General features: G+C 47.1%; 1 protein-coding gene across 1 annotated transcript in view; it reads right to left on the bottom strand.

Annotated features, from left to right (window-relative positions):
- LOC125940965 (uncharacterized) overlaps positions 1–19,675 on the bottom strand; it is a 34,322-nt gene extending 14,647 nt beyond the window's left edge. The window contains exon 1 of the mRNA XM_049657763.1: positions 19,586–19,675. The gene's annotated coding sequence lies outside the window, so the exon portion shown is untranslated. The remainder of the gene's footprint in view (positions 1–19,585) is intronic.
- Between the last annotated feature and the right edge of the window lie 390 nt (positions 19,676–20,065).

Raw genomic sequence — 20,065 nt, 5'->3', positions numbered from 1 at the left:
CGCTAGGTTTAAACTTGCAGCTTATTCTGAAGAGAAAAATTAATAAATAAATGAAACTAGTATCATTTATTTATGAGAAATCCAAGTTGCACGTGTTACGGTGTGGGTAGGTGAGCCTCAGCTAGACGACTGGCCACGGCCGTCTGGTGTTGAGCGATCGGGCAGTGCGATCGACGCTCTCGCTATGCATATTATCCGCCGACTATTTCTTGAAGCCTTCTATGCGGTCCCCCCACCCCCCGCTCTCATTCTTAAATTATTTTGTGTTAGTTTAGTCACTGTCGCACGCTTCAACATTCACCATTCACCGGAGTTTTGAACGGCGTGTCGGCCCCTAGCATTCCTGTTTTTTTTTCTGCGTAGACTTCTGGCCGATATCACCTACCTGCACTCCCACCTGTTTGTTGTGTAGGTTTCTTAGCTTCCCTGGCCCAGCACACGTCCTTGACATATCTTGCCGTGAGCAAATGAGCGTTCTGCAAGTCTTTCTTGTCGATGCTCAACACATTTAGCAAATGTAATGTTATCTTTTCCGCAAAGCAGTTACTAAACTAATGTGGTGTAGTTAATTTTGCAATAAGCATGTCATATTAGCACTGCATGGTTCCAGCTATGATCTAGGCAGTTGACTGAACCGATTTTTTTCTTTTTTTTTAATTTTGCACGTCTGAGAAAACTCGATCTCGGTTCCGTTCGTGCCTTTGCATATTCTGCATCTCATAGCAGCACACACTGCGCGACTTATCGATTCACAAGTTCAAATAAAGTCAGCCTATCACCTGCGTTCTCAAACGCGCTCACGATCTACAGGTGCATTGCAACAGTCGTCTTATTTCTTCGACCTGCCACGCGGACTTCCCATAGCTCTAACCGGCAACAGCTCGCTGGTTCATGAAAACGCAAAGATCATGTTTCTAACGTAGAAAGAGCTTGACCGCGAAGCGAACTAAATTTCTTGTCAAATAAAACACACACAGGTTCATGCGAATAACCGATTCTTTATCGCGCACAATCGACCACTTACATGCACATAATTATGGGTCAAGCAATCGTCGCCACCAAGACGATTCATCCAAATGATCGCACATGCACGTACAAGTCCATAAGGCATCGCCGAAGATGAAATGTTGACAGTCCTAACAATTTCCTCGTGAATTCATGTGAGCGCTCGCAAGTTTACGCAATCCTGGCTAAAACAAACAAACAAAATATTAAAACAGAACAATGCGCGTAGGCGGGTCCATCATTGATCATATGGGCAGCAGCATAAAAATATGCACAGCGAGTTCCACTTCGCCTGTTCAACTTGACTAGGGAATTTCGGCCTCCATTCTGGGTACATGAAAGAGCTAGTTTTGGTGAGCAGCACAGAGTTGCCAGCATGGTGTTTTCTACACCGCTAACGGGCGATTTTGCGGTCGGCATTTAGTCTCGCGCTAGTGTGGAGGTCAAGCGGTCAGAAGCAAAAAAAAAAAGAGGGGGGGGGGGGGCATTTTCTCTGGTGCGGCCGTGGCTGCGCATAGATATCCGCGCGGCTGAGCGCGTACATCGCCTGCGCCCTACCTTGGAGGTGATCTACGGCGGGTGCAAAGACTGGGCGAGCCGAGGTGGCTGCATTTGTTAATGTTCCCGCGCGCCTTGTGATGGCGGTCGCGCAATTTCGTTTCAGAAACGCTTTGAAACGAGAGCAGCAGAAACTTTAGCTCTCCCCGCTAGATCTGCGCTATTCACAACGCCAGCACTGCGACAGCGATCGATCGAGTGTCCGCAGTCATCGAGTGATTTGTTCACGTTGCCTGTGCACGCTTGACACCATGTTTAATTTAGTAAGCGAATGTTTACGTCAATTATACGGCCATAAAAACTACCAACCTCACTTCGAGTAGTTGTCTAATACTTTACCACGAAATATCAATGCTTCGCGGGCGCCTTTCAGCGATAACCGACTTTCAGTTTGCGTTGCGATCTCTCTCATGATCGACCCTCGCCACCTGCTTACTCCGCGCGTTCGGCGGCTAGCAATATACTGTTTACCTATCACGTGCATGGTGAGGGCCCATTTTGAGCCTTTCTTTAAAGTTTTGTGACCATGCAGGTCACAAACTGTCACATGAGTCCGTTTTCTTCACGTAGGTAGGTAAGCGAAATCGTGAGCAACGGGCAGATCATGCAGAGTAACATCAAGGGAGGGGAAAATGTGGCGGGGAGAGCGGGCCTCGCCAACACGAGTAGAGAACGAGGCAGGGGCAGGGCCACCCCTCTGGATCCGCCAGTGTGGGCAACTCACCTGACTTGGGTTTTTCACACGATCCCTCTGCACATGCGCACAATCTCATGCATTGCATGGTACTGCTTTTTTTTTTTTATGTGCTAGACCCTTGTTTGAAAGAACAGTGCCCCCACCCCTCCCCCCTACACACACACACTTCGCGCGCACGGATGTAGCATGTATTAGTATTACTGGCATACAGCTGGTTCGACAGCCTCTCGTCGCCATAAAGGCAGTGTGCTGCTCCTCGCCCGCCGCTCCGTACGGAGTGGAATGGGGTGCGCATTGAGGCACCCTACTTAAAGGCGCCTACAACGCCGTTTTCGGGTCAAATATCTAGAGCTATTCTTAGCATGTCACAGAACACAGAGCAAAGTGTATTATGAAATGGACCCACATACATCCAAGTTAACGGTCAGATATAATTCAAGATACAAAAAAAAAAAAAAAAACATTTCACTCTCTTGCGAGCCGTTTATTACTAGGGAGCCTCCATATGTACCGCGCTAAAAACGCGGTACATGGAGGCAACGCGTACCGACAGGTGACGCCTCTTGCGGCCTTCTCGGTACTACGAAGACGACCACAGCTCTCGCAAATTGCGCACAGGTAGGCACTGATTGAATGACTCGCACTAAAATCCGGTTAAACGTGCTCGGACGATTTTTGATACCTGGCTCAAGCACGCACACCTCTGCTTGTCGCGTGTCCTGCGTCTCGGCCCTCCATTCGCAGTATCCCCACGCGTATCCCCTCAAGTCCGAACAAACTGGCTCTTACCAGGATTCGAACGCGTGACATCGCACCTAGCAACAGATGAATGACTGCCGTGCAACAGGGAAGTGACAGCGGTTTCGGTCCGTGGAAATAGCAATTTTATTCGTTTAATTTCAATTATAAATACACACACACTCACAGTGTACACGCACGCACACGCACCACAGCGCCTGCGGGTAACCAGCTTTGTACATCAATGTGACCTCCCTCACGGCCCTCGCCTGCCACAGCAGAGGGACGAAAGGGGGCGCCACAGTAGATTGGCAGTTGTTTTCCCTTTGCGTGTTCCACACAAGCCACGGCTGTACAAGAATACAAACATTAGATTATACAACACATATCCGCACACCCTTCATATGGAGGAGGGCACGAGGGCAGCCTCCTCAGGGCACAGCTTCCCAGCCAGGGCAGTTCACCGTCTCTCCACATAAGAGCATGACACACAGGTGCTTCCGGGCCACGTCCACAGCCACAAGCACGCATCAGTCACCACCCCAACTTGGAAGGTCTCGCCCAGGGCCATACGGTACAATTGAAAGACAAACAAACATGGACAATGCTTATGCCCGAAATAACATCCATCATTTAGTTCCTTCAGGTTTTTTTTTCTTTTTTTTTTCCGCTGGACATTTCACAAGCGAGAAATTTCTCGGTTCCAATTTGTTCATGAGAAGAGAGCAAACGTACCACCTAGGCCAAGAGTTCCAAGGCAAATGCATGCCTCACCACAGCTGTCGCTAAGCAATGGAGCTCCTGCAGATCTCCATTGACTTGAAAGTCATGAAAGAGTTCTTGCAACCTAAAGTTGCTGGAGCACTGAAGATACTAAGCAAATCCTACTGCAGGACCCAGCGTCATTATTACTGGTAATGCATGCAATGGCCCAAGAACTCCTGGCAAATAGTACCCTAGGTGCCAAAGTTTACAAGGTGTACAGTCTGTGTGAAGGCAGAGCTTTCTGCAGTCGCGGCGTGCAGCTTTTTGAATTTAAAATTGCAGCCTGCACTTGGTAGTGCACGTGCGGCCGACACCATGGTGTACTGTTTTACTAGCTGCAGGTATGAACTGAACAGAAAGTTTTTCATGGAAACCACATCGCCTAAAACTATACTTCGTTCCAATAGTACATTAAGCAAGACCTTGTGCTCAGAATGCCAGGAAACCACCAATAAGCCACAGAGCCATCTACCTAGCTTAGGCTAATGTTCTCTAAGCCATACAGTCTTAACCAATGCGACTTCTTTCACGTGATACTGTGGCGTAACTACGACCGTGAAGCTGCGAAGCAAGGTCATCGAACAGGCTTTTGCGAAATTGTTTGGCCTGCACACAGTCTCCCGTGTGAAAACGACTCAATTTAACCCTTTCATCTGGCTGCAACGTGAAGCACTCGCAGCGAACAACATGCATGACAAGATATAAGATATTTGGTAACATTAACACGACAGTACAGCGATGCCACCAGAGAGTGCAAAAGTGACCAACCTTGGCCAGAAATGAAAGCATTTAAGCAATGTCTTCAATGCCCAGAAAAAAAAATAAAAAAAAGAGAAACAGATAACCAGTTATAGATGCAGGAAAAGGTCTGTGAAAAGTGCTGGCTTGCAGCAAGTACCTCATGTGCTTGCATGGGACAAAAATTATCATACAGTTACCCCATTATGAAACAATTATCTGAAGAGGCAGAAAAGTAACCAGGAGGCTTCCAAGTGACCTTTATACTGCCAGCACACCAAGATATAACACCGCAGACGAGTAATAATCTCGCACAATATGTCAAACTCCCTGAATGTTATCTGACAAGTTGCGAGGTTAACAGCTCAAAACTTATGGCACTTTATGGCACAGAGGGACCTGCAACAAATTACCGAACGACCCAAGCAAGACTTGCATCTAGAGCAAACATCCGAGTCAGCAAAATGGCAGAGAGAACTGGCCACTCCCCAACAGCCAAACGTGGAATTGGCATCTGCGACGCACAATGCAACTTGGATAGGGAGCATAGTTTTGCCGTTGGGACTATAGTAACACGACAGTTGGCAAACGTTGATGTAGGCTGCGGGCGCACCTCAAAACCACACCCTTAAAACTGCAGTGATGGCAAAACATGACGCGTTGAGCACTTGAGCATATGCTGCACACAACTAGACACCACTCAAGACTGGTTACCTACAGATAGGCCACAGCCCAAGCTCTCTTTCACTTGAAGAGGAATTTTAAATTATGTAAGGAACAGGGAACCAATGGAAGAGAGGAGATAAGATACATCAAGCAAGTTGGTCGCTAAATGCGGCCAGGGAAAGACAGCAAGAGACACTTTCATCACCCAAGAGAGTGAATGAAAGAAATGCACTAGAGGAGAGAAAAAAGTATTACGTAGCGCGAGGATTGATAAAGACGAGCATCGGCAGAGTATCAACGCGCGTCTCTTGCAGAAGCAAACAAAATCGGCTGCAGCACAGTCAGTTTGGCTGCCATAATTAAACACTGGAAGCACCAAACAACCAACAAATTTTTTATACACTGTACAAAACAACCGGCATCTTTACTTACTGGAACATTTTTTTTTTCACAGCCAAGAAAAAAAAAAACAAGGAAAGCTATGCACACATTGCAAGAAGAGGCCAATGCACAAGAACCACTCTTACCATGGCAAAAGACACACAGCACACACACAGTGGCCAGCAACAGCGGCAGCGACTGTAACGCGCACGCTATGCCTCAGGTCGATACACTTGAATATACATCCGTAGAGTTTCCAACAAATTTCTACATTGGGTGATGACACTACGTCCGGAACACATTCATGACTATAACCTCAAACGGGGAAAACTTTTTTTTCTTCTCTCCACTCTTGCCCACACTACGAGAGATTTGATGACCAAGCAAGTTGACAGGCAGCAATCCCACTTGTTTGGAAGGACTGTCTATGCAACGTTGCAAAAGACGTGGCTTAAACGTGTCTGCAACTGTCGCACAAAGTAGTCTGCCCTAGCTGGCGTGGTAGAAACCTCCCGGTCCATTCCAACACTGTGAACAACACCAGATGTTAGCCAAACAAACCACTTGGATAGTCTTGTCAGCTGGTACACTTGGCACAGCTCTCTGACGAACCACCAATGCTGAGGGCATAAGATGGCAAAGCCATCCAGGAGCACATTTAAAACTGGCACTACAGATGGCGCAGCTTCATGTGTGCAAGAAAGCAGTCGCCAGTTGTTACATGACACTGGCAGCATCAGCGCTTTCCACACAGCTCCTTCTGTCTTTGCTCAAGCGTGCAGGGTTGAATGCATCTTTAGCACCAAATGAATGTGTTGCCTGCTGTGCCCGTAAAATCGGTCGGTTGACACGCACCACCACGTACGAGCCCTTGCCACGTGAGCCATTCTTGTAGCATTTTGCTTGTCTGCTTAACAATGACAGCCTTAGCTTCTCCGGCACACACGCTCTTTCTTTTTTCAGTCTTCTGCCCTGCACAACTAGAGGAGAACCACTGCGACGGAACAGCCAGTCTCGTGCCCTCCAGGCTATAACAATGCCTGATCAAGGTCAGAGAGGCTGTGAACCTATGACAGATCTTGTCAACTGCCCACACACACACAATGACAAAAGAAATGTTCTGTCTACTAGCTTTGCCACTTCTGTTGCCACAACATTTCAAACAGCCAACAGTTGTCTTCATTCGGGAAACTCGAAAGGTATGGAATCCCATTTTTGTTCTCAAGCAGTACGGGGCGTTCTTCAAATAGACAGCTGCATTGAATGCGGCTGCACAGGTTGAGTGACACACGATATCCCGCAAGTTGTGCTTGAACTGGACTCTGGGCCATGACGATGACATGCTCCTCTTGACGTCAAGAGGAATGCGGCAGCTTAGGGAAATCCATAGCACAACATGGCAAACAAGCTTTGCCCGGTGACTAATGGGCCAGGTAGACATGTCCAAACTTGGTTCCACGACACACCCCGCACCGGCCGACCGGCGTGTAATTTGTTCCATACATCAACTACAGTTGCGTGCCGCTGTCTGGGGTAACGTGACAAGGAAATGCGCACTGTAACAGCCCTGCATGCTATGGTGCAGCGAAAGAGTGATCATGCGTGAGACGCAGGAGCCATCTGACAGTTTCGTTGTTTTTGGCCTGTCCCGAGACTCGTCATGCTTCAAGGACGGTGCTCCGCAATGCTGCAGCTTGGTGGCCGAGAGCTGCTAACGCGCTGCCCGCCGCCAAGTGCACTGATGATGACCAAGCATGACACGGCGGTGGGGGGGCAAACTGGCAATGCTGCTGCTGTCTCCTCCTCTCTCTCACTCAATCTGCACTTTGGTAACGCTGGCAGTGTCGAGGCACTCGCAGTGTGGCAGCTGCTGCAGCGGATTGGAGGGCAGGGCATTGGGGCAGCAGGGCCGGTGAGTGATGCGGCACTGGCGACAGTAGTCTGACTCTTCCGAGGGGTCAACGTGCACTTCCACGGGCGCCGCCAGAGTGCCTTCCCTGCAGAGTTGGAAGTGGAGGAGAGGGCAGGGGGAACACCACAAAGAAGCATGCAAAGGAAGGGGTTGCAATTCATGCGGGAGGGAACAGAGGTCATGAACACGGAGGATGGGGAGGGAGACGGTAGTGGAAAAAGAAGTAGGGGGTTTGCGGAAATATCAAAGGGGAGAAACACCAGAGTGGAGTGGGTCAGACAAAAGGAGTGGATGAAAAAAAGATGCGAGATATTGGACAGCACAAAACACCACAAACAAAAACAAATGGGAGAGGGAGAGAAAGCAAGCCACAATAGACAGGATAAGGAGAACGTCACAAGGTGTGTGTGAGATCCAAGATCACCAGGTGTGGGACATTGTGGCCAGAGATGTGGGGTGCAAGACAGAAAGCAGTAGTGTTCAAAAGGCAGGGGAAAATGGAAAAAGGGAAGTAAAAAGAAGGGAAAACACCACATTAACGTACATTACACGCTTTTCCATTGACAAAGGTGGGAAAATCAAAGGGTTCACAACTTATTCATGCAACTCTTTTGAGCAGCTTTTTCAAAGACCTAACAAAGCAACTGTATTGAAAAGATATTCCAGTGCCAAGCATTTTCTGCCAAGCTGTAGTGTGCGATAGGGAAAATATCAAAGCAATTCTACGAAAAAATGCAGTCAAACATCATTATATCTAAGTAATCATAACTTACTACAAAGGGATAGAACGAAATGTACTTTAATTCATAAGGAAGATTTACTAATAATTTTGAATGCAACGGCACGAACAAGATTTCAAAGTAAGAAAAAAAAAGTTTTGTGCAAATTAGCCCCGGAAATGTCCTATCTTGAAATAGAGAGCTAAAGGTAGCCTACAAAAGATCATCAAAGCTTCTGACATACATAGCAATGTTGCCTAATCAATAGTTGATGCATTACAGCACCATGAAAGCAATCAACAGTTGATGCATTACAGCACCATGAAAGCAATAGTAAGCAAGCAGGACTGATCTACATTGCAAAATTTTCTATACACAAGATACAGACAAGCAAGACAAATAAGACAAGCAAGGAGCTTTTTGTTCTGAAGGAGCGGTGAATGGCACTGAAATTTCTAGCTCCCCGAACTCTTTTTTCGAAAACCACTTTATTCTTCACAGACATTCTCGCAGTACGAGTTATTAGACAAAAGAAAGAGTCAATCGGAAATTGTACAGCACCTTCTCACTTGTGAATAAATAAGACCAAATTAACCTGTGCTCCCTCAACTTACATTTTTCAGTTGTTTTTGATCGTATGGGGAAGTATCCACCAAAGTTCTGCTGTTTTAACTTCCTATGGCCGCACCTGGGCTATGAAAGACACCATAGGTGAAGATGCGGAATAATTCTGGTCAACTGGATCTTTCCTTATCAGGTACGGTTGCCCACGGAATTTCATACATTTATTACTAGACGAAACTGGCACTAATGCCCACGGGAGGTGTAAGCAGGGCGTTTCAGCCAGCATCGGAATGATGGCTAGTACATGGATTTGCCTAAACTTGGCTCTTCTGGCTTCAAATGGCTTCGCGACGTTGCAAGCTGATCGCTTTCAACAAAGTACTGCATTATAAATATTCGAATTATTTATAAACAATCGAAATTGTTCGACGACGGGTTTCTAACAGAGGACCTCTAACACAGAAGCCCGACATTAAAACGCTTACGGCACAGACGCATGCGTCGACAAGTGGGCGTCTTGCAAGCCGGCGCGTTCAGACACTTGGCGAATTTCTATTTGGCCACCTCAACAGGCCACCTGTTTTCAATTTGGTCACCCGACTTACAAAAGACCAAGCGAAGCGAGACATCGTCTGCCCCAACTTCACACAGAACATCGTGGTGGTTAGTACACCGGACTTCGATCATGCCGAAAGGTATGTGTGACTCAAGTCTATTACTCTCATGAAGGCGGAATATGAAGTCAGCGCTTATGAAACGGCCCCCCACTCTATGTGCAGGGGGATTATTAGAAGAGTGAACCTCAACGACAGTCAGAGTGTTATCACGAAAAAGATTGTGCATGAATACAACCCAACGGCGTTGGCAGCACAGCGTATCAAAGCTACGCGCTCGGTTATTGTGCTCTTCGACGGATTCAAGGTGCCCAATTTCATCAAATATGCGTCAACCCTAGTGAGGTGCTTTCTGTACAGGAAACAATTTGACGTATGTTACGCATGTGGAAGAATTGAACACAGATCAGACGTTTGTCCCACACCTGATGTGGTGCAGTGCAGGGGATGCGGTGTGCAAGACCCAGGGGAGGATCATATATGCTCTCCCAAATGCAAGTTCTGCGGTGAAGATCACCTCACAGGTGACAAAGCTTGCAAGCAGCGGTATCAAATACCGTATGTAGTGAGAGTAAGGAGAAGAGAACGCTTGAAAGAGGACACTGAGATGGAATCGGCTCAACCGACAAAGGAGACCCCTCTGGGCGCTGGGAGGCACTCACGCTCAAGGAGTGGTTCAAGATCAAGACAGCGCTCACACTCAAGAAGTAGTTCAAGATCAAGGCAGCGTTCAACATCGAGGGGAACAAACCGTTCGAGGTCTCGGGAGGCGCAGGTGCGCTTCGAGGAGCAGGAGCTGAGGATCAACAAGAAAAAGGAGCCAGGAGAGCTACCTGGGCAGATAAAGTCAAAGGTACTGTGAAAGCCACAGGTAGTGTGGCAATTGCCTCGCAGATACAAAGCAATGATACCAGAGTAGAACAGCTCATCAGAGAGGTTGTATCACTAAAGAAAGCAAATGAAGAACTTAAGAAACAGATTCAGGAAATGAACAAAGGGTTAAGGGCAGAAAGTGGTAATGTGGCAGTAGCTAAGCCGCTGAGTAGAAGTAACAGCCAGGAGGAAGAAGGCACACCGGCGCCAAAAAAGAGAGCTGTAGTCCCAGAGGTGGAATCGATGTGCTCGGTTCTGGAGGAGATTAAGAATGCGATTAAGGACCTAAAGGACACGGTAGACAGCGTTAACCTTAAGGTGGACAAAATATGGAAGTGGAAGTTAACAGCCGAGAAACGGCTGAAAAAATTAGAGGCCCAAGGAGATAATGAGGAATATATGCCCTCGGAAGCAGAAAGCGTAAGAACACTTCCAGGAGCGGTGGGTAGCACAGTCAAGAGAACAGTGACAGGGGGTAGCAAGTCGGGGGGTAACGGCAATAATAATGGATAGCAGAAAGAGACTTAGTGTGTGGCAGTGGAATTGCAGAGGATTTCACCAAAAAAGAGTGTCATTAGCACAGATAATCAAAACAGTTGAAAATAGGCCAAAATTAATAATGCTGCAGGAAACTCTAGCGGAGGAGATCGGGCTGTCTGGCTTTAACTCGATCTGCAAAGGCAAAGACCCGGGCAGGGGAATCGCTACCCCAATTGACAAGAAAATTCCTTACATCGAGCATGATTTCAAATTAGGGGCGAACAAAATTGAATATATATTTATAGAAATGGTCCTAAAAAGGCAGAAAGGTAAAGTGCAAAGCTTGTTCTGCCTCAACATATATAGCAGTCCCAGAGAGATGAGACAGAGCTTCAAAGCAATTTTTAATAAGGCCATGGGGGTAGCCAAAAATGTGCCCCTCATAATAGGCGGGGACTTCAACGCCCCACACCAATCTTGAGGTTACCACTGGAGTACAAAGAAAGGGGAAGGAATCTGCCATCTTGCCACGGATTTAGGCCTCTCTCTTATCACAGACCCAGCCTTTCCTACTAGGTGTGGCACTTCCACGTGTAGGGACACTACCCCGGACTTAACCTTCACTTCTAACTTACCCAGGGCAGACTGGATCAACTCTGGGGCGGATCTGGGGAGCGACCATTACATACTACACATAATGGTGGAAACGATGGGGGTGGAGGTAAAGCATTTCACTTACATAGACTGGGATCAATTTAGAAAAATCAGGAAGGACAGAGCGGAAAAAGAAGGAATGGGGCAAATCACACCACCAGTGTGGGTAGCTCAGCTTAGGGAGGACTTGAATGCAGCAACTAAGGCTATACAAACTGAGGAAGAGGTCACACAAATGGACAGTAGATTGGCGCATTTGATCGAAGCTAAGCAATCGATTTTACAAAGATGGAAATCACACCGCTTGAACAGAAGACTTAGGAAGCGAATTGCTCAGCTCAATAGGGATATCGAGGAGCACGCCCGATATTTGCAGAAACAGCAGTGGAATGAGGTGTGTAACTCTATAGATGGAAGGATAAAACGTGGAGGAAATTGGAATCTGCTCAGGCATCTGCTCAATGAAAAAGGCACTAAATCGAATAGACGTACGGCAGTGGCGAAGCTGGTACACCAGGAAAGTCAGACTGCAAGCACAGAGAGCATAATGCAGCGATTGGCAGCTAAATACTTGCCTCTCAGGACAGCGGATCAGGAAGTAAGTTACCCCGATTACTTAGGGGCAGAATGCAACTTTATGGATCAGGAATTCAACGAAAGTGAGGTACGCACGGCATTGTATGATTTAAATAGTAGGTCAGCATCGGGCCCGGATGGCATCTCTAACAGATTGCTAAAGAATTTGGACGACGACTCCATAAAATATCTGACCACATACATTAATGAATTATGGAAGAATGGGGTCTATCCAGAAGAATGGAGGACGGCCTGTACTATTTTAATACCAAAGCCGGGCGAACAACTCAACTTGGATAACCTCAGGCCAATTTCGTTAACTTCATGTCTAGGAAAGACAATGGAGCATGTCATATTGAACAGGTTAACGAAATATGTGGAGGACAATGACATCCTACCGTATAATCTGATTGGTTTCAGACCAGGCTTGTCCACACAAGATGCCATGTTGTAAGTCAAACATAAATTGCTTTTAGCCAGTCCAAAGCACACTAGAGCTCTCTTGGGGTTGGATGTCGAAAAAGCTTTTGACAAAATTGAGCATAGAGCAATACTTGAGGTCATTTCTGAACTGGGATTAGGCAGAAAACTATATGAAGTGGTTAAATCCTTTCTTGGCCATCGTTCAGCACACCTTAGATTCGGGGACATTAAATCAAAGAAGATAGATCTCGGTGACAGAGGTACGCCACAAGGGTCGGTCTTGTCACCTATGCTTTTCAACCTGGCGATGTCAAAAGTGGCAAAGGATTGAAAGGGATAGAGGGCATTAACTTTAACATTTATGCAGACGATGTGACAATATGGAACGCTGAAGGAAGTATAGGACAGGCGGAAAGCAGACTTCAGGAGAGCATTTATGAGGTAGAGTCCATTTTAGAAGACATGGGACTGAAATGCTCTGCTGAGAAGTCTGAACTCCTAGTACTCAGTAACAGGAAAAGGGGTAGAAAACCGAGGGGATATGTTCCGAGGAAGAACCCAGGTTAGTACTAACCACGAAGGCAGGCAAACTATTAAGCAAGTCGAATCCATTAGAGTCTTAGGGTTATTCCTGGAGGCAAACGGGGCAAACGGAAAAACAATACAAAACATCACAAGCAAGACTGAGGAGGTAATAAGACTGCTAAGGAGAATCACTAACAGACACAGAGGGTTGGGAGAGGAGAGCGCCATGAGGCTGGTCCATGCTTTCGCCTTGTGTCACTTCTCATATGTAGCAGGGATGCTTAGATGGACACAGACAGAACTAAAGAAGTTGAACAGATCAATTAAAAGGCTTGTCAAAACAACAGTAGGATTGCCGGTTAGCACACCGGATGATAAATTAATGAAACTAGGGCTCCACAACACAATAGCCGAAATAATTGAAGCTCAGCAAGTTGCCCACAGAGAGAGGCTTTCCGAAACAAGGTCAGGTAGAGCAATACTCGAAGAGCTAAGGTGGTACCCAAGCGAATCAGAAAATTCGGAAGACACAGTAGAACTAAAATATAGCATAAGAGAGATCATCAAGACGACTCCTTTTCCCAGAAATACGTACCCGGTACACAACCTGGAAAGAAGAAAGGCAAGGCCCAAGCTCTCCTGCAGGAGATAGAACAGGACAGAGAACATGCGGATTTTGTAGATGCTGCATGGGTCAGAGGAAAGAAAGCCTTTACTGCAGTACTAGTAGATGCAGATACACTCACTGGCGATGCTATTACAATCATGACTAAAGAAGCGACAGTGGCAGAACAAGTAGCGATAGCGTTGGCTTTAAGGAATAATAAGTGGACGCGAATTTACAGTGACTCTAAGATGGCTATTAGACATTTTACCAAAGGCTTTGTAACCAAAAGGGCTGCCCAGCTGATCGGTGAGATGGACAGCCAAGGGATCGAAATCCGCTGGTTTCCTGCACACATGGGGTCTGTCGATCCATCTCGGAGGAATTTGAACGAGGTGGCTAACGCAGCTGCACGAGGACTTACTATCCGTGCACTACGCGACCAGGACCCCAATAATATGCTGGAGGAGAACAGGGACCGATTACTTACATATAATGAAGTCACGAAGCATTATTACATGAACAGAAGGGAATTCCCAGTGCCACATGCTAAGCTCAATAGAGCTCAAGCGGTGACTCTGAGGTTGTTACAGACAAGAACTTACCCTAGTCCAAACTTTATTAACAAGCTATATCCAGAAGAGAGGTACCAATCAATTGCGAGAAGTGTAATGGCATCATTACTCTGGATCATATGCTTTGGCAGTGTCCTGTGGCTTTCACAGACTGCGACAAGGAAAGAGACTGGTGGCGGCGAGTGCTTCACAGTGGAGTGCTTTTAGATCAAGTACAGGCCGTCCAGAAGGCCCACGACACGGCGGTAAGGTTAAACCTTACTGTCCCGACGTGGGAGCCGCCTGCGTCATCCTAAGGGTTGATCTTCAGGACCTGAATAAAGTTTATCATACCATACCATACTGTAATGGGTTCTCTGTATTTACAAGGCAACTTTTCATATCAATAATCACTTTTGTTGTTTTACTTGTACTTAGAAACACTTTGAAGAGGACCAGTACGAGGGAAATCGACAGGATGGGCGCCGTCTGTTAAAGTCAACAGCCCTACATCATCATGGACTATATTTTCGAAGTGAAAAACATTGCTAATCTGTATTTGACTGTCTTAGTTTCATTAACGGTTTTTGTACGTGATATGTATGCAGTGTTGTTTATTTTTTCAATGTAGTTATCAGTGTTCTAATGGTTATTTATAAAATGTTCTGTACTCGATCGCCATCGATGTGTTTGGCTGATGCGACGTATTCGATGGTAGCTGATGTATTCTGGCTGGATATCTTGATTAATATTACCCGCGGTTGCGTTTTCTTGTTTGCATTCTTGTTTCCGATTTATATTGTGTGTAATAAGGTTGATGTACTCACTTGAACCCCCCTCCCCCCATGTAATGAATAAATTAAAAGAAAACTCACTATCCCGAATTGTGTGTCGAGCCTACCTTGCGAATTTTTTTTTTATCTCGTCTTTCAACATAACCTTCAGGCGCCACACAGTACATATAATTTTTCTTGTAATATCGCTTTCATGATTGATTGTACTAGACATTATAAGTAAATGTATTTTGTGCATCGTTTGGTTTCTTGTGTGTACTACGCAAGATTGACACAGACAAGTTACGTTACATGTTTCTCTACAGCACTAACTAAACCTTATTTTCACATCGCAGTTATTTTTACACCAGCTTAATCCGTCAGCACACAGTTTTGTGGGCAAAAAAAAGCAAAATTGCGCGTAGATATCGTCAAATAATTGCAACGAACGCGAAGAGCACGCGCAACGCAAGGGACACTAACTGCCGTGCGCGAGTGACTGGCTACGGTAAAGAAGGCGTGACGTGTAAACCAAAATACAACAGCGAAAAGGAAAAACTTCCACACACAGGGGGTCGCAAACCTTATATACCAAGCATCGAAGCGCAAAAGAAATAGTGCGTATTTCAAACATACACACGGCATGTTAAATGTAAATTGAATTAGGCAACTTGGGGCATGTTCCCGGCGCCATACATTTACGTCTTGGACCTTCGACGAGTTAACGGCTATTGGTTATAAAGATGTGCAGATGCGATACCGATAAAAAAAATCCTCATCAAGGCAAAGCACTTGGAAGTGCGCCGCGAGTAACACTATTTATGAACGCAAGCGTAGCTGAGTCTCAGCTCGTGTGACTCAATATGGCGGCGCCAGAGGGGTTGTCTCCACCCTGGACGGCGGCGCTGGGCATCGAGGCACCCTAGTGAAACGGCGACGAGCGCGCCCCCGCTCGGCGGTACAGGGATGGGTGACATCCGCGGCGCCGGAGTTTGCAAACTGAAAGAGGTTATCTATAATAACGTTGGCGTGTACTGCGGCAGCGTTCCTCTCTCGCACTTCCCTCTGGACATGCGGCGCCATCTGGAGGAGCCAACGTGACCTCGCGCGTACACGGTGACAACTACACATTGACCCAAGTTGGCGTCAAACAGGTACACATAACCAGTGGCACATACCCGCGTGAACGGACTACATTTTAGACTGCCCTATCTCCGGGATCGGCCCACATTTTCTTGTGGGATAGCTTGGCAGCCGGAAAGGAAACTAGTCTGTCAATTCCAAGAATTGTATTCGCATTTAAATAATGCCCATCAATCTTGCAACAGATGTACAGTCGACCGATTACACATTATCGCGCGAGCGTCGACTGGCCTAAAATCTCTATATAGTAAAAGTACCGCCATCTACTCTCTCCTCCACCGTCTCCTCTCCTGAAACGTTTGTTTGTTTTTTTCGTTACTTTTTGCTTGCGAAAGCAAGTCGACAGTGGCGCTTCTCGAAAGCCCCCGTTGAAGCTTTCAGGCCGGGCGTGGCAGCGCTGCGTGACTTTCGACATGGCTCTGAGGCAAATTTTATATAAGTGAGAGCGCGCGCTATCATCGACCAATCGGAGATACAAAAGAGAGAGAAGCAGCGTAATTGATCAACGGATGGCGGTACTTCTTCGATGTAGGGACTTTAGACTGGCCGGCCGGTCAGCGCCTTCTAAATGCCGAAGCGACGGGACCAGAAAGAGTAGCGCATGCGCACAAAGTTCACTCGAAGCGCATGTTTCCCCTGCTACGCTCTTCCCACAGGTATGACACCGCCCCTGTCGAGATTAACTCAGTTGAAGCTTCCCTGCTTATCGGAAACAGCGAGACCCGGACGCGTCTTTTCTATAACATACACGTAAACCGCTGTTGTCCACATACACCGTAAGATAAAGAACAAAGCGCGCAGAAAAGGGTGAGATATTTGATGCGCCACGTTTCAAACTAGGTCGAGAAGTTGAGAATCCTCCCTTGCGCTACTCTTTCTTGCCCATTTGACACAATTCCATTGCAGCTTTGCACGTTTTGTTCAATACAGTTCTGTGCATGAGCACTGGAGCAGCACACGCTAAGAAAATAAAAAGAAAGGACGCAAGCCAGGGCAACACGCTCCCGCTACCAATAATAAGCAAGGAAGCTTCCACCTAATTAATCGCGCCAGGGACTGTGTCGTGCTGGTTGGAAGATCGTAGCAGACGAAACGTGCGCTTCGAGTGAACTTGGTGCGCATGCGCTCCTCTTGCTGCTCTCGTTACTTCGCGCCGTGCTACGGATGTAGTGCCGCAGGCAGGGCGTTTATCAGTTGAAATCGGTTAGGTGATTCAGCTTGACCTCTCAAAGAAACAGCACTTGAGCCGTGCGTCGCCGGCGCAACCCGGGGTTCCTTAACGTGCCCCTAAATGGATAATTAAATTGTGTAGTTTTCCGCGCCAGAACCACGATATGATTGTGAGATGCGCAATAGTGGAGGGCTCCGGATTAATTCTGACCACCTGAGCAGGCATTCGAAATGGCATGATCAATGAGCAGGCATTCGAAAAGAATAGTTTCATTGCGACGCCGACTATACGGTACACTGTATGAACCAAGCATGCTTTCTACAAGTGCTTTAACTCCGGAAAAAAATGGGGACGGAAGGGGCCGCAAGTGAGACATGTGAAGGAATATTTGCGACACAAATAAAACATGTGAATAGTACACAGAATGGCACCTCATTACGGTCAGTGACAAATTTGCGTCAAAACAGCTGTTCCGCTTAAATTCCACATCAGTGCCATTAATGGAAATCTTCTGCAAAGGCTGCGGCTCGCTGCAGCCCATTTTTAAGGACTGTATTTTGCTTCACAGATGATAAACGTGGTATCTCAAGACAACCGTATATTTTACAAAAAGTGACCCGATGGCCTTACCCAGCGTTGAAGATGAAACAAAAGCCCAACATTTAAGGAAATTTGAGGCTGAAAACACACGATAGATTAAGCCTAACGTGCACCAGAGCGCCGCCACACCAAACTTGTCGATTTAGGGACCGTCAGTGCCATGGATGGGTGGCTATAAGCAGAGGCCGCCTTCACAACGTACAAAGGAGTGCACATGCGTGTATGTACAAAAGTTCTACGGCAAAGATGCACGAGCAAAATACGCTAACGCGTTTAGTAAATCAGGACAAGAAAGCAGTTCATATTGTTCCTATAGACAAAGATTACCGTTTCGACCATAGACATCAGGCAATCGCTTTTCAGTTCTTCACACTAAACCGAGTTGCAAGCTGCTCGTGTTCAGACAGGCATGAAACGGTAGATTTCCTCGACCTATACTTTCGGGCAACAGAAACGTAACATTATCGGATCGATTTGCTTCAGCGCCTCAAAGTTACTGCGTGCGCTAGTCCCGTCGTAATGCATGAATCCGGCTTAATACCGCCCATTTAGGTTTCGTCAGTCTGAAACCTCAGCGTGAAGGCCTTTATGCGTTCCACCCTCATTTCAGAGAACGCTGCCGGTATTTGAGCCGTGGTCAAGAGAGCCGTGGTCAAGCCATAGGTATCTACAAGTCTAACCTGAACTTCCAGAAGTGTAAAAAGAACTAACCTTGACATCGGCACATGCTCTCTTGACCGCAGCCCTCATGTGGACAACGTCTCAGCAGTAGGGCGAGCAGCCCCGCACTCAGCGTGAAAACCATGGGCACATATATATGGACGGGGATGACTGGCGGCCGGCGCGCGATAAATAAAAAAAATTGCTTGGTTTTAAGCGCCCAAGTCATGATCCGACAAAGAAAAACGTACACCGACCAAATTAAGCTTTAAAAGCAAGACGTTTCGGCTTGCATACCGAAGCCTCGTTCACAGCACGAGACGTTTGCTTTTTAAAGTTTCATTTGGTCGGTGCAAGTACGTCTTTGTTTGCCATGTTTCATCCCGACCAGGCGGCCTTCCGTCGAACTCTCGATGACAAAAACCATTATCTGATTATGAGGCACGTCATAGTGGAGGACTTGACAAACTGGGGTTCTTTAACGTGCACCTAAATAAGTACACGAGCGCTTTTGCATTTCGCCCACAGGCTGCCGCGACCGGTTTCGAACCCGTGACCTCGATCTCAGCAGTTAACGCTATAGCAGCGCAACGTCTACCGCGGCGGGTCGGCGCGCACTGTACTGTACCTTCAGTTACGCTTCAGGCGCGTGCTCCACTGTTTGCATTAAAGAAAAGTCACACACTGGGGTGTAACGCGTGGCAAAACGACGATAGGATTATGAGGCACGCCGTACTGGGGGACTCCGGATAAATTTCGACCATCTGGGTTCTTTAACGTGCACTCAATGCACGGGTGTTTTCACAGTTCGCCCCCTTCGAAATGCGGCCGCCGCGGCCGGGATTTTAACCTTTGGCGTCGGGCTTAGCAGCACAACGTTAAAGCCACTACGCTACCACGGCCGGTGTGTTCACATTTCATATGGCCTCAAAAAGTACTGAACGCATTACGAGTTAGAGCTACACGCCTAATGGAACCGAACACCGAAGCTTATCCCTCACAGTACACAAGTCGCGGTCACTTTCGAGGTTATTTCTCAAATGTGATGGTCCTCGGGGCCCCCCTTCCTGCCGCACGAACAAAATTGGTTCCTTCTAGCTGGATACAAAGGGCTTCGGGTAGCGGAGTTGTGTAACCTACCATAGAAATGCGAACGCGAAGGCAGGAGCCATAGCGAACAAACAACACTCACGTTTAGCGGCGTGAGGAGCCGGCGGCCGAGCACAGTCACATCACCGCATGCAGAAAGCAGTTCTGAGCCACTGCGGCAGGGTCCGGGTTCTACGAAGTTTGGCGTCCCTGTCAGTGATGGCGCTGCAGTAGCAAATTGTGTTTCACACTCGACACCAGGCGCGCCAATTTCGCTAAAAAAAAGAAAAAAAAGCGATTTTGCCTACGTCCAGCTCTATTGTTTGTGTTGAAAAAACTTTCAACAAATATGGGATAAAAATAGCCAAGAAGTAGCGCTTCATAACGTTACCAATATGGAGCCACATATAAAGAGGCGCTCGCGAGCAGAAACAAGCCGAGTCCGTATTTGTATAGTTTAGGCTGTGCTTTCGCCACGTGCAGCTTTGCGCCTCCTTTCTACCGTGGTCGTGTAGATAATGTGGTAGGCGTAGTTTATTCATGCTTTCAGGGCTGCGAAGAAAGCATGCGAAGCAAGAGTGGT

This window comes from Dermacentor silvarum, chromosome 10, assembly GCF_013339745.2.
Source record: "Dermacentor silvarum isolate Dsil-2018 chromosome 10, BIME_Dsil_1.4, whole genome shotgun sequence".
NCBI classification, from domain to species: domain Eukaryota; kingdom Metazoa; phylum Arthropoda; class Arachnida; order Ixodida; family Ixodidae; genus Dermacentor; species Dermacentor silvarum.
This window is presented reverse-complemented; position numbering and strand designations above follow the sequence as displayed.